At 36.7% G+C, this 27,698-nt stretch overlaps 1 protein-coding gene across 1 annotated transcript in view; it reads left to right on the forward strand.

The window, feature by feature from the left end:
• hivep3b (HIVEP zinc finger 3b) overlaps window positions 1–27,698 on the forward strand; it is a 65,693-nt gene that overhangs the window by 23,528 nt on the left and 14,467 nt on the right.

The following is a 27,698-nucleotide window of genomic DNA, read 5'->3' on the forward strand; positions in this document are numbered from 1 at the left end:
TTCAATGTTTTAACATGGTAACTTACACTGATTGAGTTATTCTTCCTACAAAAACCTTCACATTTTCACAGCAATGCTACAGAAGAACCATTTTGGGTTCCCCAAAGAACCTTTCAGTGAGCAGTTCTAAATAACCCATTCCACTATAAAGAACCTTTTGTGCAATGGAAAGGTTCCATGAATGTTAAAGGTTCTTCATGGAATCATAGATGCCAACAAATTGAATTCTTCTTGGAATCATAAATGATTCCTAAAACGTACTAGGTCTTACTAGTCTCAGTAAAAAAAATTGCATAATAATTTTTGCGAACTAGCAGTTTACTTGCCTGTGGGACTGTTCAGATCGGCGGCAATGTTAGGGCCTTTAAAATCAAAATCTGCACACAAAGTGGACATTCAATCTGAATTGCATTATTATAAATTAATTATTGTGAACACATTATTTGTTCCCTAAAAAAAAAAGTTTGGCATATCAGTCAAAAGACCTTTAACACAGGTCAGATATTATTGTATTCAAGCACTCTCATTTATCTTTCATTCATCCTCACAGAAGACCAGATTTTTTTGTCTTTTTTTTTCTCTCTTTTTTTTTCTCTAGTCTCATTATACAGCAGTTTAGTTTTAAATCAGAGAAGTTGATCAGTTCCTTGAATAAAAAGATTCTGGCCCGAATCCAAGATTGGTGTGCTCGATAAAACAGTTTTGATCTCTGCTTCCTCTGTGTGCTCTCCAAACTCAATACACACTGTATATCGATTTCTGAGTGCAGTGCTGGAGTTGAAGGCCTTGGCCAGCTCCCATTCTGTGGCAGTTCACAAGTAGAATAGTTTGAGAGAGAGAGAGGGACAGAGAGAGAGAATGTTTTTTTTTTCTTTGTCTCCTCATTTCTAGCTTGGAGCTGCTGAGGTCATTGGGAGTGATCTAGAGATAGAGGCCCTGGGATATTAGATATTGTGGTTTGCATTCCCTATGTTGGTTCTCTCACTTTACTCCGAAAATTGTGTTTTGTTAAAAATGACTGAGCTTTTAGGGGTTATACAGAAAGATTACAATCATTAGCAAGTTTGAAGCATTTTTGAAGTTGCTTCTGGTGTTTTCCAGGAATATAAATGATAAAAGCATCAATCCACATTGTTATTTTTGTTAACAATGTATTTTGTTATACACACACACAAAAACACCAATAGTCTATTCCATTCGACTGTAAGTGCCCTCAGGAAGTGAAGGAAATTTACCCACCAGTCATTGCCCATCACTCCAGTACTACAGAAATGCATACCCGTTTGGAACAACATGGCACCATTTTCATTTATGTGTGAACTATCCCTTTTAAAATGACTGCTATTTGTGCACATGTACCATTTAGACCCCATCAGAATCATTCAGACGTGCCTGTGAATCATCAGGAAAGATTAATGAAGCATTATGTCAGCTTTCAGACAGAATACTGTGACTATGTCACTCTTGGCCCCATAACAGCAGGATGTAGTTGTACAGCACATTTAGAGTATAATGAAGACTGACTCAGTGGCTCAGAGCCCTTCCTCATCTACACTTCCTCCAGACACACACACACACACACACATCACTGCTCTTCAAGCAGCGGGTAGATCAGAGACACAAAATGCAGTGTTTTAAATTGTAAAGCGTCTTTATTGGGGCTCAGTGCTTGACGGGTATTAAATATGTTTGACAGCATGAGGCCAAAGGCAGCAACCCAAGGACCCTTAAAGACTGCACAATAAACCTCAGGTGTTTTATCATACAGTACAGTACATGAATGTTGCTATAGGATATAAAAAAGGTTGCACCCAATGCATTACATTTTTGCAACTAAACTCATTTTGGGCCGGCTGGAACGATCTCTCCGGGGTGCCGTAACACTGACATCCTCCTACAGCTGTTATCCTTTGTCCTTGTCTCTGTGGTATGAAAAATAAGGATGCCTTGCTGAATACAGATTGTATCCTCTCACAGTTAAATTTGGAGATGCTACTTCTGGAATTGTTAGATATCTTCCTCATAACTAGGTGTGACGCATCATCGTGTGTGAGATTATCCAGCATGAGGGGTTAAAAATAGAAACCAAGCATCTGTCAAAACATCTTGGTGTGCAACCCTGTTGACAGTTGTGGCTAGTCGGGTTAACAAACACTCAGATTAACATGATAGAGATGCCATTTATCACTTGAAGGTTTATTGTTAGGACATGGCACTGCTGCTGCTACCCTTGTTTGCTATTTCTAGTTCACTTGAGTTTCATCCTGTCCTCTTAAATGACATCGTCATTGGCCTAAAGGTGAGAGATGATGGAGTTTTGGCAGTGGACAAGTAAAGTGTTTGGCAGGCAACCTTTGCCTGAAATTAATTTACTTTTGTGCTTGACTTGAAAGGTGAGCGATGACGTAACTCAATATGATACTTTATATCCTGCCATCATGAGACGTTTTTGCTGCAATGTTAAAAATAAATATTTTAATGTATTGGCTAATATATAGAATTCATAGCAGTTGGTGCTAAAATTTAGTATTTGTAATAAAAAAAAATAATTTTAGATGGACTGGATCTGTTATGCATGCAATGTGATAAGTTCAGACGGACATAAGTTGTGTTTGAGTCACATCACCGCTTTTACTGTAGACAGGTGTGTTGAAGTATAAGGTGACTGATTTTTAAGTTTTGTATAATTTCATTTTGTTTTACATCAGTCTAGCCAAACTAAAGGTCACCTTAGCAAAATTTGGGTGAAATTTTAAGAGCATCTTTGCTCTTAACAGTCCATTGCCTGTTGTCAGTAGTGTAGCAATATATGAAGCACAGCTACTACAGATGTCACTTTCAAACAAAACAGTTATAAAAGTTATTTCTTTAATCTTTTCCATTGTATTATTTTGGTGTAATTCAAGGGTCCTATTTATTTGAATTGGGAAAGCACAATATTAATGCAGGACATTTGTATCCTCGTGAAAATAATGTATTACAACTTTAAATTAGGGATAATTCAATTATTTTGCTGTGAAATGGCGAATTATGCAGGGTCGCAAAAATTGCGTCATTTTGTGTTGTATTTGGCGATCGTAGAATTGCAGAAAACTGGAGGGACTGATATGGTACAGATATATTGTGCATCCCTAATGCATGCATAAATAAATAAATAAATAAAATAATGTTAGTGAAAGTGAAGTTCCTCAACTATAGATGGTGTAGATGTTTTGATCTACCTACATGCAGCAATTGATTCCAACTTTACATTTCAAGTGAACTCTGTAGAACTTGATTAACCAACAGCAACTGGACCAGCTTGTTAAACTAAACTGCATGAAGGTAGATCTTCAGGAGATTGAGTACCGTGTGTTCCCAGTGTTCAAGAAGTAGTCTCCTTTTCCCGCTTGTGTTGGTATTGGTTGACACATCGACTCACACACACACACACACACACACGCACACAAAAAAAGAGGGAAAGAAAGAAAGAACAAAATCGATACACAACAGAAGCTCTCGGCCATCAACCAGAGACACTTATATGAGCCCCCTCCCCATGAGCTCCTAGTCAAAGTGAGAGGGAAGATGAGATCCTAGGGCTTTTGTTTGAGAGCTTCTGGGAGCGACGAGCCACGGTGGAAGCGAGGTCAGATTTCCCCTCAACAGATTTTTATGAGTTGATGACAGCTGCCGGAGTGTGGTGCCAATCCCCCTGACAAGAGTCATGTGACCCCTGCCTCAATTACTCGAGCTAACCCAGCCTCAGCTTCTCAATGACACATGTGGCATAGTATGAAGATGTAGGCTAAAGTTGCTCTGTCAGCAGTTATTTGAAATGTATTGCTTGAACAGTATATCAGGGTTTCTGCTTCAGTCCGTGAAAGGGATCCTCAACCACTCATCCTTCCAATCTGACTACAAATCCACCCTCTCATAAGGTAGATAACGTTGCTTGTTAGGTGTGTGTGACCACATCCCAGGAGTCCATTCTGACCTGATTCCAGACCACCAGCGAGCCCGGCTCGTTTCTCTGACACACTTCTGCCTTGTTGATGGTGGAAAACTGGGCCAGTTGGGTTTGTAATTGAGTAGAATCTTTCATTCATGCTACAGAGGGTTAATACTGCCATATCACATCACTCCAGCTTCTTTTTAATTCGTTCTCATGTCTGATGTAGCCATTAGCCACCTCATTCTTTTTTTTAGGCTAACTTATTTGTATTTGTTGCCAGGCAGTATTCAACCATTAACTGTGCTTTGGTCCCAACAGACTTCTGTAAACGTGCGTTCACACCTCGCTGGAGGTGCTAAGCCGCTATTGTTGGTTGCTAGTAGCTGTTCCTACTCGACCGCTGTTTCCAGCAACTTCAGACTGTGGAAGTCTCTGCACCTTTTAAATAGAGTTGAACAAGTTACTATGCACAATACATCAAATTTAAGCCACAAATTATGTTCTGCTATTTTGTCTGAATAAAAAAAAAAGCTGCAAGTGAATTCAGGCATCACAGCATTATAATGTACAGAGTAATTTAGTTAGATTATGGCATGTACTCTACAGTTCAAAAGTTTGGTGCTAGTATGTTTTAATGAACAGTTTTATTTAGCAAGGATGCCGTAAATTAATACAAAGTAACAGTTAAAACTTGTACATTGTTGCAATTTGTAACTTGTAAATCGCTGTCACCCCTTTAGAATAATAATAACCTATAGTTACTCCGAACTATGAAACATTCTCACTTTTACCATCATGATTGATTGATTTGCCTACAGGAGGAGTTTTAAATGGTCTGTTCATCATGTTTTTTTTTCTATAAAATGGAGTATTAGATTCTGGTGGTGAATGAGTTTGCTTGCCAGCAACCCCTGGGGTGTTCTTCAGACCCCTACTTGAGAAATACCTTTTTAAATGATATTTGTCTGAATGTGTGTGTGTTTGTACGCCAGCCGTACGCTCCCCTCGGAGGTCTGCAGTAGAGATCGAGCACAGTCAAACCCCTGTTTCTGTGCAGGCTGTAATAGTGAGCCAGGAGACCTGAACAAGAGAGGATAGAAATAGATGCCTGGTGTCAGGGGAGAGTCCTAGGGACGGCTCGCCTCCAGGAACATAAACCACAGAACGTAAAGTAAACCACCCTGACCTAATGTGTCTCTGATTGACAGCTACCTGTCAATTAAGCCTCGTTTTGTTCTTCAGACCGCTTGTATAATAGAAACTACAAACAAGTCACTGACTCCCATACATCGTGCCCTTATTGAAAGCTAATTAAGCGTTACCAATGGGCAGATGAGTTTTTCCTCCATTTAACTTGTTTATGTCTGTGGCTCTTCCTTTGCTTTTTTTTTTTCAGGCAGTCATTTGTTGGGCGTGAATGTGGAGTTTATCTGCACAAAGAGTCATTTAGGAATAAACTGCAGTGATTTTGCACTGGAGCTGCACTGCACTGATGGCTGACAGCTGTAATTGAATGTGCGACTGGCTGCACTGTCCCTAATATCATTGCCATGCGTGAGAGATGGACAGCAGATGGTGCACAACTGTATATGTCTGATGACCTTTTTGAGATGATATCTGCTGTCTTTCAAGCTCTTTTTCTGTGTGTTTGATAAACATTAACACGGAGATGGCCCTCTAGGAACGAGAGCCTTATGGTGAATATGCTGGTCAAACAGCTGTGCAGGCAAATCGAAATACATGCATTAGTGTATTAAAGCTTAGAGTGACTTGCACTTCTAAAATGACAACTATTAGATGACTGCAGCATGCCATAGGCGTGCCCCCAGCATGCCCCCTTGCTGTATGTATGATTAGCAGAGGAAACATTTGTCCAGGAAGTCATTAATTTTCTTTATACAACATTGAGGTTTGGCTATGCAGTCTGGTCATCCATTATTCCAGTCTTCACATGATCCTTCAGAAATCATTAGGTGTGCAGGATTTTGTGAAACTGTGGTGGGTGGACCTCGTCCCTCTAGGGGGCCCCCCCACATGCACTGTGATGTTTGCTATCAAAGTACCGTGAGAGCGATTTGAGAGCAGACGGCTGACTCATCCGGCACAACTTCTCCAGAGCTCTGATGACGACACGTATGTTCCACGATTGGCTGGATTCACCGCATGTTTGCATGTGTGTTTTGTTTATTCTGACACCTTCAGTTACACTAAAGCTCACAAATCTGTATTTTTAACAGTAAAAGCTATTTTCATGTAGTCGTGATGTGATATAGTGTCATGTTTATCAAAAAAACATAGACCCCACTTCATTGGTACAGTATTTAAATAGTGTGGGCTTATGTTGAACTTTATTCTTGTACAAACACACGCTGTATAGCGGTACATAGTCTGTTAATATTGCATTTAATTCACTTGATCTGTGATAAAGTTTTGCAAACACAGCACAAACGTCACTACGGGAAGCAGAAAGTGTCCAACGTCACATCACATGTCCGTTTTCAACTCCTCCCTGACTGCAAACACTGATTGGTTACTTACACACCTATTCACCTAACACACCTATTCTGATATGTTAAAACATTTCTTATTATTATCAATGCTGAAAATAGTTGTGCTGCTTAATTTTGTGGAAATTGTGTTTTTTTTAATCTATTAGTCACATTATAAATGTCTTTCCTGTCACTTTTTATTAATTTACTGCATCCTTGCTAAATAAAAGTATTACTTTTCTTAAAATACTTTTAAGAAATAAAAAAGTACTTAGCCCATACTTTTGAGCAGTAGTGTGTAGGTATTATAACATATTGACCCAATGCTCTATAGATTTTGTTCACTCAACCCTTATAGATGTAGGCTAGTTATAAACAAGGTCAACCAGATAAGAATGTTGTTCAACCACTAACCTCAGCTGTAAGTCAAACACCAACCCAAAACCTAAGCCTAACCCTATCCTTAAAAGTTGATATGATGATGCTCTGTCAAAGACAAAAAATCTGTACCTTTAGCTTGTCTCTGGGGCTGTACCCTAAAGCTATCCCATTGTACCTTCTCTACCCTTGTAGAGTGCACATGCAATGCCACGACACACGATAAAAGGTATCTTTTCCATGTTAATTATGGCGTTCCAATCGGCTCTTTAATATGACTTTGCAACATGCACTCGTCTCAGTGAACGTCTCACTCAACGTCTTATTTTTTTATTTTTTTATACTGCTATTTATTCCATTCAATTTAAGAAGTGACGCAGACGTTATACAAAATTATACAACTACAATCTGCAAACACAACAACTATGGCTATAAACACAAAACAGCTTATGTCCTATAGGCCTACTTTACTTTAGTTCATCGTTTGTTTGTTTATTTATTTAGCCCTATTTATTTATTTATTTGTTCAATTTTTGTAATGCCAGCATAATACACTATTGCTATTGTATATGCTATTGTTTCGGTTTTCAGCATATTTTTATTCCAAATGTTCAGCAGATATGAGTTAGCGTATTGAACATTTCATTTATTTAGCCTATTGTTTAATTACATTTACAACGGTTTTACTAGTGTAATATGACTTATTTATCATGCATAATGCAAACAGTCCTGGCTCCGCACATCGGATGGCCGATGTGAATTTTTGGGGAAACAAAATATGTTAAAGGAAATGCTATACTGAAAGTTGACCTCATTATGTGATTATGCAAAGGAGTTCATGAAAGAAGTGGCTTATGTTCTTTGCTTATACAACAAACTTTTTATTTTTGAAATAAAGAATGTACTGTTTTTGATTTGGGACTCTGGGTCAAAAGAGATGGACAACAGATTAAAACTGCTATACTCTATGTGGCCAGTTTCATCTCCATAAATGTAAAGTCACTGATTCTAAGCCCAATTTTAGGCTTTTCTGTGTTGATTTAAAGTTATTCTATGACTCTCTTTATTAACCAGCTAACAAGAAAGCCGCTAAAACTGCTCTGTTGTTAAAATAAAAATATAAAAAAGGTTTCATTAGCCTATGTTACCTCCTGATTTCCTGAAGATGACAAAAAATATTTTTTCGTTGTTTCATGTAATTTATTTCTATTAATTTTTAATGATGTATTGTATGTTTAATTTCTATTGCTTTAAATGTTTTATGAATAATTTTTTTAGTAGACTATCTCTAACTGAATCTTGTTTGTAAATGTACTTTATTGCCTTGCTCTACCTCGAGTTCCTTATCCTATTTTTTGTGTGTGTGTGATACATGTGTCCCCTGTGATCTTTGTTCGATTTAAAAAAAATTATAAAAAAAAAAAAAAAATTAATTGGCAGATGCAGACGTCATGATCATTGAGACGAGTGCATGTTGCAAGGTCATATTAAAGAGCCAAATGGAACGCCATGGTTAATGAGAGTTTTTGTTTTCCAGCCAGAACAGCAAACACAAAGTGTTTTTAATAATGTTTAAGTGGTGTAATATTTGTGATTTTGATTATGTAGCCTACTTATCCTTTTTCTTACGGGTGCCGTCAAGGTTACTCTCTGGTAACTTGCTGCGAGAGCCCGCCCACACGCTGTTCTGATTGGCTGTGGGTTTTGATTGATTTTGACACATCTCACAGTCGCGTCGCGTCTAGTGTGGACAAATTATTTGTCGCTGGAATCTATCGCATCGCATCTAGGTAGGACACTGTGTCAGTCTAGTGCTCTTGATGCACAGGAGGCAGTGCATGCAAATGATGGTTTTATAATCTCTTCTGTTAGTAGTCATGTGTGTATGTTGCTGTCAAAAAAAGTGAGCTCGGCTGTGTTTGTTTTTCTTTACACATGGTTGGAGAAGCTCTGTTCTTGTGCCAGGTTAGAAATCAGACTTGCTTTTGTTGTGTTTACAGTAACAAATTTTCTCTCTGATCATGGTCAGGTTGATGTCTTTAAATATGGCACTGGCACATGAAAAGAGAGATGATAATTTTTTTATTTGTTTTACTCATTTGGAAGGAGTTAATGTGTAAAATACAAAAGGACCAGTGGAGTTCACAATCAAAAAATCAGCAGTCGGATCCCCAGATCCCCTTATTTTTAATCTAGTCCAAGTGAAACCATTTTTATTCTTAATGCCCTCTCTTTCATCAATGCCATTTCCTGGCTCACTGACCACTTCCTGGTCTTGTCGGTCAAGTCTCAGCAAGTTCATGTTGTTGCTGTGTAGAAGAATGTGTGTTGTGGTTTCCCTGTGCTTTGAGACTTGTCACCCACGCAATGACGAGTGAAACTTGTCGGCTTTGAAATGAGTGGGCGGCTTCTAAAAGTGTGACATCCTCCTTCTATTTTTATCGCTCATGTTCTCTACCCATGACATGTCATGCTCATTTCTGTCTCTCTCTCCATCGTTGCTCTCTTTAATTTGTCTTCCGCTAAGTAACTTGAGATTCTGATTGTTGCCATGACAGCTGGAAGTTTCTGTCAGAATGTGTCTCATTTTGTCCCTTTACTTTCACAGATGTCCCCGTTCTTTTTACGGTTGTTTTCTGAACATTGTGTTCTCTAGTCCTTTTACATTCTCACATTTATATCTCTCTCACAGAGAGAGGGATTTTTCATGTCCCTCACCATGACAGTACAACCAAAACTGTAACTTACAGATGCTGATAGTAGTTCCTGTAGCTAAACTGGTAGAGCACAGCAACGCCAGGGTCATGTGTTCCATTCCCAGGGGACACACGTACAGATAAAATGTATCTTGAATGCACTGTAGTGTCTGCCAAAGGCATAAACGTAATGTAAATGATAGGGGAGGATGCACAAGTGCTGTATTACACAACACATAACACCGGAGAGCTTCACTCCTACTCATGCTTCTGATGAGAGCTTCAAGCTGCAGTATTGCACTATGCCACCTGAGTTTGAACAGTCTAGATTCATGTGTATTTTAAATTTGGAATCAAGCCCATGATTTTGAGGGATTTTTGGCTGCTTTGCTTTTCTGTATAGCTCAGTGAAGCTGGGTAAAGAGAATTGTGAGGGATATTGGCACTCTAATGCAATGCAGACTATACACAGAATTAGGATTACTCTACAGACATAATCAGATCACGTATCCGAGCCAAAGAGCAGCTTTATTGATCGATCATAAAACAAAAAGGACTTGCATTCAGTAGTCCATCAGGATCTCATTCACTTTAGGTCATGATAGTGGGAGGTATCTATGTGCACCTGTCTGTGTGCTTAACTGAGTTACTTTATAAATGTGCTTATAAATACTTATAAATATATGCTTGCGTATTTAAATAAACACACAGATGTATTTATTTATTTATTGTTTGTAAGTGCTTTAAAGGGGTGGTTGATTATGATTTCACTTTTCTACCTTTAGTTAGTGTGTAATGTTGCTGTTTGAGCATAAACAACATCTGCAAAGTTACAATGCTCAAAGTTCAAAGCAAAGGGAGATAGAAATAAGAAAGAGAAAATGCTAATCAATGACTAGAATATAACTACACATAAGCTACATAAATTTATCAACTAACCATTCAGAAATGTCCTGTTGCATTCTACATGTTGTCACTACTTCTTGAGTCTCTCCATCATTGACTCCGTTGACATCATCTGACTCCGGTTTGTACATAAAAGGCTAAAAGTTTTTGAAATTTTCAGTGTATGTTTGTGTGAGGTAAAAGGACACAAGCTGTTGAAGCTCCGCCCTCTGTGCCAGAAGCAGCAGCTCATTTGCATTTAAATCGACAGACTAAAAAACTGAGTTTTTGCTTTCCCTCAAAAACTGACAATTTTAACATGCTATATAAAAATATCTCTGGGGTATTTTGAGCTAAAACTTCACATACACACTCTGGGGACATCAAATACTTATTTTACATCTTGTGAAAAGGGCATTATACCACCCCTTTAATTAGTATGCCATTTATTTTAATGAATTTGGCTAATGGTTTTATCCAAAGTGACTCATCCAAACGTTCATGGAAAACTATTTGCTGTGACAGTGCTCTACCAGTTGTGCACACAATCTTTTTGGTCTGGTTCTCAAGGGAGCACCTGAGAATGCTGCTTGGTACTCACACTTTACGTAGCACACTTATCATTCAAGCTGTCGTCATCACTTTCCCGCTGACTGCTCTCCTCACTATCTTATTTTCTCCTGACTATGGTAGATGATGATGATTATGTTTTTATTTAATTTTATTAACATTAATGACACAGACCACAGCAGGGATATTAGGCTGCTGTCACTTTAAGACGGAATGCACGGACCGAATATACTGACACACATCAGGTTTCTTTCTCAACTATTCACTTATGACATAACCGAGAGAATACTTGCCGAGACAGGTATTTTGTCATAATTTTGTGTGTATGTGTAAGTTCAAGCTTAAGTAAAAGTGAAATAGGAAACAATTTGGTGTTCGAGCGCTCTCTGAACTGTATGCGCACCAGTTATGTTACATGTGCACCCCTAACTATAGTATAGCTACAAAAGTTGCAAGATCAGTTCTAGGTAGGGGTAATTGAAGATCTGAACTTCAAGAAATCCAAGTTTTGCACCAGCATCATTGTGGGAAAAATTGTTGATTTGTTCTTTTCCTGAACTCCAAAACAGTGTTGTCTAGTTGGTCTGCCATTTGAAATCCCTGTGCAAATATTTTCACTAGCAAAACCATTTTTCCCTTTTCCATTTTTATAGGTCCTCATTTTGTGGGCGGCCGTGCAAAAATACATTTCATCTGTCTGCAAAGTCCAAGACCGCTAATTTGATTTAAATTACAGTCTAGGATAGGGCCAGAATGACATAAATGTGCCTCGTAAAGCTTGATATGTACACATTGCATCACATTGCCTGATTTAGCTAGTATAACTTGTAACAGATAATCCTGTGTGGAAAATAGTGTTGAATTACCTAGGGGGCACATAACTGCCACAACCAGGGGCTCTGTGGATGCTTGTTGTAAACCAAACTACCATCTCTGTTTGCCATCAGGGGTGTGAGGGAGTGTCACTGGCTGTGAGTTATTCACTTTTTCATGTGTGGGTGTTTTATCGTTGGGGATCGGGCTATTTTTGATTTCCAGTCCCCCACCTTCAACCATCTCCCCTCTGGAGAGAGACTGGTTGGTGACAGCCAAGGAGACAAAGGCCTCCTATATCGCTTTCGCTCTAAAAACAACCCCTCATCACTCCCACTGCAGGAGAACACTAATAGAAGTGAGTGTTTTGCTGAGAAAGCTGGGAAAGTTTGCCATAGCGCCAGCATTTTCAGCCCTATAATCTTTTTTTAAATCCCTCTAAATGTGTATGCAACTAATGACATTGATAAAAGATTGACGTCTTTTTAAAGAGCAACTTTAGCTTTTGAATAGGGGACACATTGTTAAAACCGAGAGTCACGTCCGCTTTCTGTAAATTAACTGACGTGCTTAGATTTTCAGGACCCCACCTGTTTAAACTGTTGCTTTAGTGCCTGGAGCTGAATTTCCGAAGAAGACTCATTAGTTGCATAAGAGTCTGAATGAGAATAACAAACAGGAGTCATGTGGAGATGTCACCCTGGAGGTATAGACTAATAGCAAGCTTCTGTCATTCCACCTTGAGGAAATGCAATTCCTGATTTTGAGAAGCCACACAAAGCTAATTTTTAGTAGTAGTGCTTGCTACGTAATTACTATTGCTCGCACTTTGGGTTAGGGGAGCATGAATATTTGAGAAATGGCCAAAAGTGCCCCCTCTGAGACCCCTCTGAACAACTACATAAAAACGACTTGGCACCATCAAGGTGAGGGCTGACAAAGCAGAATCTTTGTTGTGTTGTCATGCTACTACATTGAATTCTTGGCGTGCAAGGTTGTGAGAAGCAAACACACCAGGTAAGGTAGTGGTCCTTACGCACTCTTTCATGTTTATACAGATGCCTCAACTATGAGGAGCCTCAGGCTGAAACAGTTTCAGTTTGTAGAAAGAACACTGATGACTCTAAACCTACTTTCGTTTATGTAATCTCTGGCTTTCATGATATCCAGGTATTTTTGTTTTGATCTGGTATTGACAGTCTGGATCATTTTCTAATTTCAGTGCAGTTTTTATTTTATTTTATCGTATCTTGTATTTGCTGACAAGGTCCAAGGACACTGGCCTAGTTCTCTTTGCATGCTGTAGTAATGGAGATTTCGCTCTAACAAGACAATCCGTCATGCCATTGTTGTATAGCACTTGCCCTGTTGATCAGATTTACAGAGCCTCTGTTGTCCCATCTCTTTTTGGAAAAACAGAAGACAAAGAGATGACGGAAATGTGAGTTCCCCTCCCAGAGGGCTACAGTATGGGCAATGCCTGGCCACATCCCCCCCTCCCCTTCTAAATAGGCTGACCATTGCCACAAAGATCACATTCAGTCGGACACAATACACACACGGCCCCAGGGCCACAAACACTGCCCTACTCCACATGACGCTGAAGGTCACACAATCATTTAGGATGATTGATAAAACAGAGAGAGATAGAAAGAAACGAGGAAGATAAAACAAACAGTAAAATTGTGTAGGAAGATATTATCTTTTGTCTTTAGGAGCAATTACGTCCATCAAAATCAATTTCAGGGTCCAAATTTGACCTTATATGATGCCATTTTTATATAAAGTATATTGTGCATGTCAAATATTTCAATGAAAGTTGATTGGAATCTTTTTGTTTAGTTCTTTAAGAGCTTATTTTATTTTATTTTATTTTATTTTATTTTATTTTATTTTATTTTATTTTATTTTATTTTATTTTATTTTATTTTATTTTATTTTATTTTATTTTATTTTATTTTATTAAAAAGTTTCATATTAGCTAGCTACATATTTTGCTGCTTCATTTTAAATATCTTTGTCATTTTTAGTCCCTATAGTTTGAAATTTATGACCCTTTCTGTAGAAAACAAAAGGGGAAATCAAAAATCTAAAGCTGTTAATTTCCATACTTTCTCATTAGATTTTGATTACTATTTACTATTTGGTAGTTTGGGAACCCAGAACGTGGTGGCATGCATTTTAAGTCAAGAATCAGGAAAAAACCTGTTGATAAAACCACATTTAATAAAGAGTGTGTTCAGTGCTGTTGGCATCAAGAGGAAATCAGTTAAGCTCTCCCATGATTCTTAGTGCTCATGTCATCCGTTCACTGGGAAAGCCCCATTTTGGAGTGGGTTTATTTATCGGCCCACAATGCATTATCACAGCTCTCTGTTTGTGCAACAGGAACATTTGTGTGCCACAGCTCACATTCCTGGAGGAATTTCCTATAACTGTGACCTCCATTCACACTCAGAGCTGTTGTGAAATATCCAGCATGTGCACCTGTGGATATGTGTGGACAACTGAAAGTTAACTCTTTTAATATTTGAGAGCTGGACTGTAGTTATGTAGCTTTCGTTGATTAGTTCGTACAGTACTGTATATCAAACTCTGCTTTTACCAAAATCATAGTAGCTCTCAATATCTATGAACTACTTACAAATTCCTTCCAAAGTTTTAGAGCATATTTTCTAACTCAAAATCTGTTCTAATTCTTAATAGTGGTAGATGCTTACTTGTACACGTTCACATACTCATATGTGCTTCCACCGTTGACTGGGTGGAGTTCTCAACTGTGGAATCATGCTGTCGTCATGATGTCATCATCCAAATATGCTGAGCTTTTCAGTTGAACAGTAGATGTTAAGAAGGCCAAACTGAGGTGACCTGACAGTCATGCACTAAACGTTCTTTTTCTTCTTCTTTTTTCCCCTCAATTATTCTTTTGGGATTTGTTTGCTGTTGTAACTGTAATTTATAAAAGCCCTTCTAGGGACAAGTGTTGCAAAACAAGCACTATGATACACGCATTGGATGGCTGTTGTCACAGTTTTATGTTTATTGTATCTGTCCCTATACAAATAAAACATTAAATAAATAAATATGACCTACCCTGGTAAACGCAGTGGAGTTCAGTATTTAGTCGCTGATTCTTATGTACTGAGACAAAACAATATATAATGTATCATGTAGGCTATAATATTTAACAATCTTTACTACCGGTCGAAAGTTTGATGTCAGTAAGATGATTTGGAAAGGAATAATACTTCTATTCAGTAGTCATTTAATTGATAATTTCTAATGTTACAAAAGATTTTCTATTTCAAATAAATGCTGTTCTTTTTAACTGTCTATTCATCAAGGAATCATGAAAAAATGGATCACAGTTTCAACAAAAATATTAAGCAGCACAATTTTTTTTTACCCAATAATAAGAAATATTTATTGAGAATCAAACCAGTATATTAGAATGACCTCTGATGTGATACTGAATTAAACCTTTCAGTCACATGAATATGTTCCATTCTCAAATAATACTAAAAAGTTATTTTAAATTGTAATAATATTTCCTAATATTATTTTTTTTTCTTTTTTTTTTTCTGTGTTTGTAATCAAATAAATGCAGCTTGGGTGAGCATAAGAGACTTTGAAAATACTTTTGAACGGTACTGTGTATATATATTTATTTATAAATAATTTTTAACAAATATTTAATTTTAAAACTGTTTTAAAGGTGTTTAAAACAAACTTAAATGGTATAATTGTTAACATTTCTTTATCATTTCTGATTCCTGTTTAAGTTAATATGTTGCTATTTTAAAAGGGAATGACAGATAAATTATGTAAGAAATCATCTTTTGTTGTAAGTCTCAATAATCCATGTTTTATTTGTGAATTTAAAATATGAATAAGCCATGAATATAACCAAATATTTAAGATTTGCTGGTACTAAAAGTAAACCTTTAAGATTCGTTCAATCAATTAGTCCACTATTCTGAATACTGAAGAGGAGATATCTGTCCCCATCAGTGTCTCTGGAGTTCATGGCCCTGTAATGAAGTACTTGACCAACTGACAAAGCCAGTATGCATCATTGGCTATCACAACGAGAAAGCTCCTGGTTGTCCTTGTACACAGAAGAGAAGCCTGTTATTCTATTCATTCACACAACCTTTTCTGCTACCTCGTTCCCGCCATGTGTCTCCATGTCTCTCTCACACCCACTCGCTTTCGTACTCCTTGTGTTTCTCACTCTTACTCTCCCCCTCCCATCTCTCTCTCTGTCTTTCTCCCCTCTTCACCCTCCTCCCCCTCACTCACTTCACAGAAGTACACCCACTCACACACAAACATTCATATCCGCCGTGTAGTTTGGTGGCTTTCATTCATGCTTTAGCAGTATGAGGTGGCAGAACTCCTCAGGTAATGGACGGCACTGCCTCCCTTCTATTCGACTGTATGCTCCGTTATGTGTGGAGAACGGACACTAACTGGAATTAAAAGACAAAAGGGGATCAGCTTTCACAGTGAGTATTTGACTGTTTTTGTTAAGTGCGTTTAAGTTTGATGTCATCACATTTTGTGTATATGTGGCATCAGAGTTACGTTACACGGGACTGAGTGTGTGTGTGTTTGTGTGCACTGCAAAAAGCATTTTGTTAATTGTTTTTTTTTCTTTTCGTTTTCCAGTAAAGATATATCTTTAAAACAAGATAGTATCTTATGTTGTTTTGTTTCTCTAGTCAAATTAAGACAAGATTATTTATCTTGAAACAGATTTGATCGGGTTTGAAATGGCATTAATGTGAGTAAATTAAAGTAGTTTAGAATTTTGAGTAAATTCTTGTGTGTGTGTGTGTGTGTGTGTGTATATATATATATATATATATATATATATATTTTTATATATATATATATATATATATATATTAGTGCTATCAAATCAATTAATCTTGATTAATCGCATATAACAAGTTTTATTTTTATTTTTAAAGCATATATTTTTTAAACAAACTGTTATAACACATGCTTTATGCGATTAATCATGATTAATACATTTGACAGCACTAATATATAATATTAGCTATATAAATATATACACATATATATGTATATACATATATAGTATATAGTATATTTTATATATATATATATATATATATATATATACTATATACTATATATGTATATACATATATATGTGTATATATATGTGTGTGTATATATATATATAACGGGTTGCACTAATTCATTCTATGAATAATTATAAAGAATACAATTCATTATTTTACTTGCGTAATTTATCTAAATGATGTTTATATATTTTACAGAAAATTTTAAAATACTGACTTAGAACATTTGCGATAACCTTTTTGCGGTGTTTTCACATGAACTGTACATACAGGAAGGGCAATTTGTCACAAATGACTCAGTCATTCTGTAAACAAAGATTTCATTTGTCTCACATGTAATCGGTTCTACAGCTCATAAACTAGCTTTTAAAGTGTTTTTGAGGTGTTATTCTTAACTATTTTCAGTTAACTAATCATTTCAGTTGCAAGAACCTGCTGAGTTGAAGCCGCCTGAGGCTGTGTGAGTTGTATGATTTTTAGGGTGAGAAACATTGCTTCTTGAACTCTGTGCTAGTGTGTCAAATCTGGCCAGCTAGAGCTCTTTGTGGTGTCCAAGGCCTTTATATTCCATGTCTTAGAGAATCTCTCCATCAGGAACAAGATGTGTATTACAGGTAAAGTGCACTTCTGAAAAGCCCAGAGAGGCTTCCTCATTAACGCTGCTTTGATTTTGGAAGGTTAAAGTCAGGAGAGACCTGAGAGGTGGCGGTAACGAGGGAATAAAGAAGCTCAGAAATGCAGCCAGAGTATGACTAATCATATCAGAGCGCTCAGCGGCGGCTGTGTGGGGCGGCCCGTGCGCTTGTTAGAGTTCTGGGGCCATCTGATTCACCGTCGCTCCCCGTTAGAGACTCGGCTTGATTCACTTCCTGATGTGGGCGGAATTTTCCTATCAGCCCTGTGCTATGAAAGCCTGAAGGGTGAGGTGATTGACGGGCCCGTGAACACGATGTTGTGGGTGGCTTGGAAGACTGAGCCGTTCCACTTGTTCCTCTGTGAATGTAAATGAATGAAACTCGCACAGCTGATCTTTCTCATTCTTTGTCTCGGGTTACTATGGAAGCCCTGAGTGGCCGTGTTTAGCAGTACACTTGAAGGAGGCATGTGTCATTTAGTCTTTTTTATTATCTTTTTTATTTTTTTATTACGATTTTTATCATATTTTTTACCAGTCTAAATCTTTTTAAAGAAGTACTTACTCTAAAATTTTTAATTCTTTCTTTATTTTATTTGTTCTAAACTGGCATGACTCTCTTTCTTACATATATAATTAAAAATGAGACCTTTTGTAGACAATTTTTTTTGTACAATTGCAAGGAATGTGCAATGAAGCTTTTAAGCTTTAAAAAGGATTCAAATCACCATAAAGGTATGATAAAAGTGGTCCATATGACTTATGTACTGTTTCAAGTCTTCTGAAGACATAGCCATATCAATCCATACCAGTCGGTGAGCCATATCAATCCAATTTGTGAATGAGCCATTTAGACTGAATGATTCATGAATCCGACATCTCTTTTGATCTTTTATGAATGCACCGAATAAATGCTAGGATAGATGTCAAGACTTTGTTAATAATAACTAAATATTTGGTTTGTTCTTCATACAAAACTATCTGGACTTCAGAAGATCTGGAAGTGCACAAGTAACATTAAAACATGTATTATCTGTGAAGCTGCTTTTAAAACAATATGTGTTATGAGAAGTGCTATACAAAAAAACTTGAATTTAATTGAATAGAACTTTTATGATGCTTTTATAGTGCCTTTACATACATTTTTTTAAGCTTGAAAGCATCAAGAAAAACGTATTTGTAGTTTAAAATGTTAGTACATATTCACATAATTTAAATTATTTGGTAAACTATTCATTTAAAATTGTTAATTTCTGTTCTAAATAAGGTGAGGCTGAACAAAAACTACAACAACAAAAAATACATATCCAGCATGGCTTGTGCTTTTTTGCTGATACGCATACCTGCTCAGAAACAAGCACCTTGGGCTGGTGAAACTGAAGACCTGCTGACCTGATTTGCCCTGGTTGCTCCTTAATCAAAGTAAACACAAAGAGCCTCTTGAACTCCCGTTCACAAGTCTGTCTGTAAGCATCTGAACATCTGTGCGGTAAACCAAATAGTTCATAGAGTTATTCGGGGGGTTTAGTGCTTTATAAGTGGTCTTTCTTGTGCTGTATAGTTTCAGATAAGTGTAGCCCCAAATTTTAAGGCTCTGTTGCAACATTAATACTATTTTCTTGTTGATTACTGTGGAGCTGCTTTAAAACAGTCTGAATTATATAAAGCACTATATAAATAAATGTGACATGACTTGGGCTTGTATCCTTCCCTGGCATTTAAAAGTAGCTGCTTTGAAATGTATATAAGGGATTGGAGGGCCGTGAAACTATAAAAACTGAACAGATAGGCTCATTTAAAATACCACCATATAGGCTATGTACTCTATCATTCAAAAGTTTGGAGTCGGTAAGGTTTTTTTAAAAGTCTCACATGCTCGCGAAGGCTGCATTTATTTGAGCAAAATAAAACATAAATATTGTGAAAATTATATTACACTTTCAAATACATTTTAAAATGTAATTTATTCCTGTGATGGCAATGCTGAATTTTTCTTTAGTGTCACACGATCCTCCAGAAATCATTATATTATGGTTTGATGCTTAAGAAACATTTCTTATTATTATCAATGTTGAAAACAGTTTTGCTGCTTAATGTTTTTGTGGAAACTGATATTTTTTTGTCAAGATACTTTGATGGCTTTACTGTCACTTTTGAGCAATTTAATGTGTCCTTGCTGAATAAAGATATTTAATCAAAACAACACAAAAACACAAAAACATTTGAATAGTACTGTACAGTATCCGCATAATTTTTTGTTTTTTTTGTTTTTGTATTCCATAGCTATTAATGCATATGTTCCTTTTCTCTTTTTTATTATCTTAAATCCTAAAGCCTATTCATTTGTTCTACTCCTTTGTCCAAATTCAGCTTTGATTTTGGACACAAAATTGGAAAGCTCATATCTTTGTTCAGATTTAGAGCAAACACTTTTTTTGTGGAAATTCAATCACAGTTTCCACAGAAGCACAAACTTCCCCGAGCCAACAGACAGCAGGCCTGCGACAGGGTGTGGGCATGTGGACATCCATGTGAGGTCCTTGTTCTGAGAACAGTCACAAGGTGTAATTCTATGCTTTTACAGTCGACCATACATAAATAGATTGCGTTAGCTGACTGTTTTGCATAAGCAAATGATATTCATATCAGCTGCCCATTGCTCTGTAAACATATCTGTTTCTGGCACATAATTGAGCAAGTCACTAGTGATTATCGCTTCGCAAAGGAAGGTATGTTTCCTGTGTGTTGGACAGGGACGATAACCAGCACGGTTCAGAGGGGTCGTGATGTCTTTCCCCCCATGATCTTTACTGAATGTTGATGTTTGTGCCAGTACAGGCGGGGTGGTGAGGTGTGCCTATGACTCCTGCGGTGTGACATTCAGGAGGGGCCTTCTGGCTGCATGGGCCAGCGGCACCGCCTCCTCCGGTTTGTCTTTGATGAACATGTTGAGGTCTCAGCAAGGGGACACGTGGGGTCATGAGATGCTGCCACTGGCGTGCGGAGGTCAGCCTGTTTATCTACTTCCTCTTGCCGGCGTGCCACTACACTCAGATAGGATGCTGGGGGACAAATTTAGACCTCCAGCTCACCCTCCATCTGCCGCGGCTAGCTGTAGGACTGTCTCCATGGGAACCGGAGCCAGGTTGCCAAGAGTAAAGCTGGAAAGAGAAGCACAAACTCTTTATCCGTCATTCTGCTCAACTAATAATAAAAAAACACCATTTTAATGGACCTGACATGATGAAGACAATGAATAATATTTCTTATACAGAATGATTGGATTATTATTATCACTTAAAAGCCAGAACACTGCCATCAATTTTGTATTGTAATTATACAAGCATTAGACAAAATTAGCTCCTTGGTCTCCTTATTTACTACAGTCTTGACAAGCTGCCATGTGGCCTCTAGAGTCCTTGAATCTACTCTCAACTCCATTAAATAACCTATTTTTTTCACAGCAGCAGGGTCAGCTCACCTGGAAACCACTAAAACCGAGCCGACCACATCCAGTCGGGAGATATTTATATCATTCTTGGTGGTGCAATTAACATACGACGAACAAGGTGACATTTCTGTTATCAAATCTGGCGAGTTGTCACTAGGACAGCAGGAAGCAGAGAAAAAAAGGCAAAAAGATGGGAGAGCTTTAAAATGTGTTTTTCCACTCCTGTCTTTAAGCTTCTGTGGGCTATTCTAAGAGATGGCTCGACATTTTTGTTATTTCATATACTCAAGTACACTCGTTTTACATTCTCTGCGCAATGTGTGAGACTTGCATACGAGGGCTGGTTTACTAGTTCATCCATGATACATGATTCAGATCAGATTACCATGTCAGCAAATTTTGAAAGTGAAACCAAACCTAAATGAAAAAATGTCCTTGAATTTCAGAGCAATTTTCTGTGTTTAAACATTTGTTCAAGATTAATACGAACTACACTTTAAAGGGTTTGTTCACCCAAAAATAAAAATGTCATCATCCTCATGTCCTCATCCTGCTCTCCCTCATGTCATTCCGAACCCACAAGACTTTTTTTGAAACATAAATTAAGATATTTTAATGAAATCTGATCAATTTCTGTCCCTCCATTGACAGTCCATGCAACTACCTCTTTGTCGCTTCAAAAGGTTCATAAAGAGATTGTATGAATCGAGCGATTTAGTCAAAATTTTCCCTTTGTATGGTAACCAGATTGAATTTAGGCTTTATTTACATATAAACATTGATCAGTGAACATAAACAGAAGCTCAACCATAAGTTTGCTTGATGCGCGAGTACAGACCTCATTGGTTCTTGCGTAAGCTCAAAACTTGCTGCCCAACACGAGAATGAACCTCATTGGTTCTCGCACGTCAAGCGAACTTGCTTGAGCTTCCATTTACCGTATCTACTGTGTGCTTTTATATTGGTTTATATGTGAATAAAAGCCTAAATTAAATCTGTAAATTAAAGTAAATCTGTCTCTTCAGAAAAAAAATTTGACTAATCCTCTCAGTACATATTTTACAGTCTCTTTATGAACTTTTTGAAGCGTCAGAGTGTTAGTGAAATGTCATTGGAGGGACAGAAATCTCTTAGATTTCATAAAAAATCTTTATTTGTGTTTTGAAGATTTAAAGTCTTATGGGTTTGATATTAATACAACATATGAGGGGTGAATGAAATGAAGAAAATGTGATGGGTGACTGCCATCATTATTGTAGTGTGTTGTGTGCTATAGGGATTTGTTAGCTGGTTGCTACTCTTTTAAATATAAAGGTTCTTTATTGGCATCTATGATTCAATGAAGAACCTTTAACATTCACGGAACCTTTTCAATCCATAAAAGGTTCTTTAAATTTTTCATAAATGTTCTTCACACTTAGAAAAAGAAAAGGGTTCTTCTATTGCATCACTGTGAAAACCCCCTTTTGGAACCTTTATTTTTAAGAGTGTAGGTGGTTGTTTCCTGGCGTTTTATTTTAGGGTACGTTTACATGACAATAACAATGTACTACTAAAGACAGAAACTTTTTCCCTTTGTTTTTCGCGTTCAGACAACCACGTTGTCAAAACGATCCGTGTTCACAGGGATCCACAAAAATTTGCTGGATTATACATTTTATGCATGTCACTTTGTAAAAGAAAAACTCTGGGCCTATAGACTGAACGCGTAAAATGCATGCGCATGACCTCTCCGTTTTCGCAATTTCACGTGGAGACAATATAGGTAATGTAATTGTGTTGTAAGCCTGCACTTTGAAACCCCTTTTCAATATAAAAAATTAATTCAGGCCACCAAAACACTGCTGGCCAACTTGCCTCAAAAGTTTGAAACGGTTGAAAACGGTTTTGTGTAAACGGCTCCTTAGACTAGTGAAAATAATACATCTCATTGTTTAAGTGAAAGTTCATTGCAAAAGTGAAAGTCATGTTATTTTATCTTATTTACTTTATTTTTATACTAACTTTTTCATGAATGTAAATTACATAACAGGAAGTTGCGAAGTGTCAGTACAGCAGGGTCTGTATGTCAGTTTGAGGACATCCCAGCTGTTCGATACTCCCTCTTCCTCCATATGTTTGAGAGAGAGAGAGAATAAGGATCTTGCATCATCTTTTGTCACATTCTCCTTGTGCCTTCAGTTCATTCTTCACTTGACCTCTGTCTGGTTTTTGTTTTCTCTCTCTTTCTATTCTTGATGTTACATGAGCCTGTTACAAAAAGAAGTGCAAATGTTTTGGGGGATTTCCAATATTCAAGTTACAGCATCATTTGTATTTTGTTTTGTTTTTTTCTGCTTAGCACAGTCCAAGCCCTTCACTTCCACTTTTTTTTTCTTTCTTATGTCACAGATTCATTATCATTCTCTGTCTGTTGTGCCAATTATCATCATTACAATTCAAGTGAGATTATACATAATCAAGCAAATATTCAATTAATACAATACTTATTTCCTGATATGGAATAAAGTCGGAAATCGCCAGTTCCTGTTGACTTTAGGTCACTTTTCTAATGCAGATAATTTCCATTGTGCACCGTATATATTTGCAATTTTAGTTTGCAAGTGGGATTGATCATTCGTTACATGATGTTAAAGGTGCTCTAAGTGATGCCGGGAGTGTTGACATTCGAATTGTTGTCAAACAAAACGGAGGCTAGCTAGACCCTCCCTCCTCCTCATCCCGTCTCCTCCCTCCTCCCCTCCCTTCCGGCATAAAGGAAAGTCAAAGTAGTCACTAAAAACAAAGTTAAGTTTTACTGATACTTCATTCAATGTGTAATGTCACCAAGTTAGATAAATGCTTTTATATATTGCAGAACAGAATGCAGAAAAAGAGAAACATTGTCTTAAAATCGTTTCGCCACCTGAGGTTATACTATAACTATAGCTCCCATACAAGGACGCAATAATAGCAAGATAACGTTAGCTTCGCGTTTCCCAGTGAGCAGAAACAACGGCAGCGTCGTAAACAAATTTAGTCAAAGTTGTCAATAGCCTATAAATGAACATTCAAATCCATAACAAACAGTGGGTGAAAACAATAATTCACACAAATTGTCGCCCTACTGTGAATTTGCTTGACCATTTACAATAGAGATTGATCGCTAGCTGAAACATATATGTTGTATTCACCAAAGCTAACGCTGACTGCATAGTTCTAGCTAATTACATCCTTGTGTTGATTTGGCGAACATGAACGTCAATTTAGAAAGAAAAATGGATTTACCTGTTCTGCAAAAACAGAGCAACTGAATGTCGGATTGGAAGCCCTTCTGCCGGCGGAGTTCTCGCCACATTTCGAGGGTTTTTCCGATGTAAATTCGGGACTTCGCGCGTTCCTTATCCTTGTCCCTCTTCTTTGCAATTTGTTCATTGGAACGTCGTCTCTTTGGTCGTGTGTCGGCCATAATTCAAACTTCCCTCTTCATGCTTCTCTCTCGTCTCTCCTCCACACCCCCTTCATGTCCACGCGCACTAACCCCCAAACCACACCCCTCAAATACTTCTTGTCGGTGATTGGCTGGAGCACTGTTTGTTGTGTTTCGTGGTGCGGGTGAGCCCAGTTTGTTTTTGTTGCCGTTTGTCTAGCCTGTGGTGTCTAGAGAGACCGCGTTTTTTTACAGTGTGTTCAGGGGACAGGCAACTAGCGGATAGTGAGGAGTTTGCTGTATGTGACAAAAAATGTTTTGGCCTAAAAAACGCGTGACATCACTTAGAGCACCTTTAACTAACCACATAACATATTATAGCTGTTTATTACTGCCATATGGACATTACTTTGACACTCATCTCTGGTTGATAACTTCCTGATTGTAACATTGAAACAACCGTTTTATGTAAAGCTGCTTTGAAACAATATGTATTGTGAAAAGCATTATAGAAATAAACTTGAATTGTATTTCAATTAATCATTAGTAAACTAAATTAATATTTTTTTTCAGTTATATGAATGATGAAAATATGACTAATCGTGTGTGTGTGTGTGTGTGTGTGTGTGTGTGTGTGTGTGTGTGTGTGTGTGTGTGTGTGTGTGTGTGTGTTTGAGCCTGTGTGAACTTCCTTTCAGTATTTCCTTATAGATTACTTGAAAATGCTGTAATGACTGGGCATCTCCTAGTCCAGTACATTGTGCATAGACAGCAATGAATAATTCACATAGTGCTCTTCCCATCCGAAACCCTCTTAATTGCCCTGTTTAAGAGCCACATCAGTACCGTGTCAGAGGTCATTAGGCTGTGTCTCGCACTGATCTTTGACGTATGGACATCCATTATGGAGTGATAACAACACTGTCTCCTCTCCTGTCTACATTTGTCTGTCTCTGTGCCCTTCTAGTTTACATCTGTGTGTATCAATCCAGATGAAAATTCCAGCAAACAAGCAGTGTAATTCTATAATGCACTGCACGCCCCAATCACAATAATAAACCTGTGCAAATCGGATGCGTTCATTATAAATGTGTGGTTCAGTCCTTTTGCCGTCAAATATGTACCTATGTCATGATGATAATGATGAAGGTCTTAGTGTTGTTGTATCTTCAATAATTGCTTGCTGTTGATAAAACACTGTGTAACCAAAGCCTACCTCTACTCTGAGAAAGCTCATTAAATTGTTGCGCATCACTCAGCCAGCAGCAGCAGCTGTTTAAGAAAGCAAACTCAGTCAAGAATCTGTCATTTTTTCAGGGTTTTTTTTTTCCAGTTTTTTTGTTTTCTACTCACTGCCTTTTCCACAGTGAACACCAAGCTAAGAAGCTGTAGTTTTTTTTTTTTTTTTGAATATATGGAAAATATGTAAGGCACCTCACTGAAAATGTTTTCCAGAAAAAATCATTAAAAATCCTAATATTTAAATATGATACATTTACTGGAAGTAAAATTGTGTAAGCTACTAATATAAATATATATTGAATGAAGTTTTTTTTTTTTTTTTTTTTTTTTACCTCATTGGCAAACTCATTAAAGCATAAATCTCACAAAATGTTAAAAATGATGGGATAAACTTGAAGGTATTTTTTATCTGGAAAAGAACTCAACACGACTCAAATACTAATTTAGAAAAATATATTTGCCAGTTTAATCAGAAACTCAAACGCTGAATTATATAAAAAAAAAGAATGACCATATTTTCTGACAATTTCTTTCTTGTGCTAGGAAATCACACAATGTTAAAAAATAAACTATACAAACTACTGTATTGATTTGTTTTCCATCTGAAAATGTAGCCTAAAATATGGTCTAATTTGCTCATTGAACTCCCTCTGGCAGATTAACATCAATGCTATTTATGAGTGCATTTCAAGACATAATCTTAATAGATTAAAGGCGCAAGTGTTTTGTCCCTCAAGTAAGGAATTAGACCAGTTTTAAGCACAGTGTTCATTATGAAGTACACTTAAGAGATGGTCCCTCCCTAGCACTTCTGATGTCTTATAGTCTCTTGTATGATTTATGTACAGTACAGGCCAAAAGTTTGGAAACATTACTATTTTTAATGTTTTTGAAAGAAGTTTCTTCTGCTCATCAAGCCTGCATTTATTTGATCAAAAATACAGAGATTTTTTTTTAATATTGTCATATATTATTACAATTTAAAATAATTGGTTTTCAATTTATTATACTTTAAATTATCATTTATTTCTGTGATGCAAAGCTGAATTTTCAGGATCATTACTCCAGTCTATCACATGATCCTTTAGAAATCATTCTCATATGATGATTCATTATCAAAGTTGGAAACAGTTCTGCTGCTTAATATTTTTTCATACTTTTTTAGGATACTTTGATGAAAAAAAAAAAAAAAAAAAATTAAAATAGAAGTTTTAAAAATATAAATCTTTTGTAACAACAATATACACTACTGGTCAGTAATTTGGGGTCAGTAATTTTTTTTCTTTCTTTTTTTGAAATAAATCAATACTTTTATTCAGCAAGGATGTGTTAAATTGATAAAAAGTGATAGTAAAGAAGATTTATATTATTAGAAAATATTTTTTTATTTTGAATAAATGCAGTTCTTTTTAACCTTTTATTCATCAAATATATTAGGCAGCAGAACTGTTTCCAACACTCATAATAAATCAGAATATTAGAATGATTTCTAAAGGATCATGTGATAGACTGGATGTCACATGTGACACTGAAGACTGGAGTAATGATCCTGAAAATTCAGCTTTGCATCACAGAAATAAATTATAATTTAAAGTATAATAAATTGAAAACCAATTATTTTAAATTGTAATAATACACTGTAAAAAAAAATTACATCCCCAAGTCAAAAATTTCTAGTGACTGATAACATCTAAATTTTTCAATTAGTCTGACGTATTATTTCTCATTGAGCCAATGTTAACAGACTATTGCAACAAGAATTGCACTTGGGCCAATTTAAAAATTTAGATGTGACCAGTCACTAGAAAATGTTGACTTGGAGAGGTTAGAAAGGTTTTTACAGTGTATATCACAATATTACTTCTTTTTTTCTGTATTTTTGGTCTAATAAATGCAGGCTTGATGAGCAGAAGAAACTTCTTTCAAAAACATTAAAAATAGTAATTTTTCCAAATTTTTGGCCTGTACTGTACATAGACAAAATCAGCTTCTAATCTATGTTTTTTTTATTATTGATTCCTGTTTTTGTTTTTGCTGAAAGGATGACAACAACTTGCCACAACCGCTTTTTACAAAGCTA

This window comes from Leuciscus leuciscus, assembly GCF_965113295.1.
Source record: "Leuciscus leuciscus genome assembly, chromosome: 20".
NCBI classification, from domain to species: domain Eukaryota; kingdom Metazoa; phylum Chordata; class Actinopteri; order Cypriniformes; family Leuciscidae; genus Leuciscus; species Leuciscus leuciscus.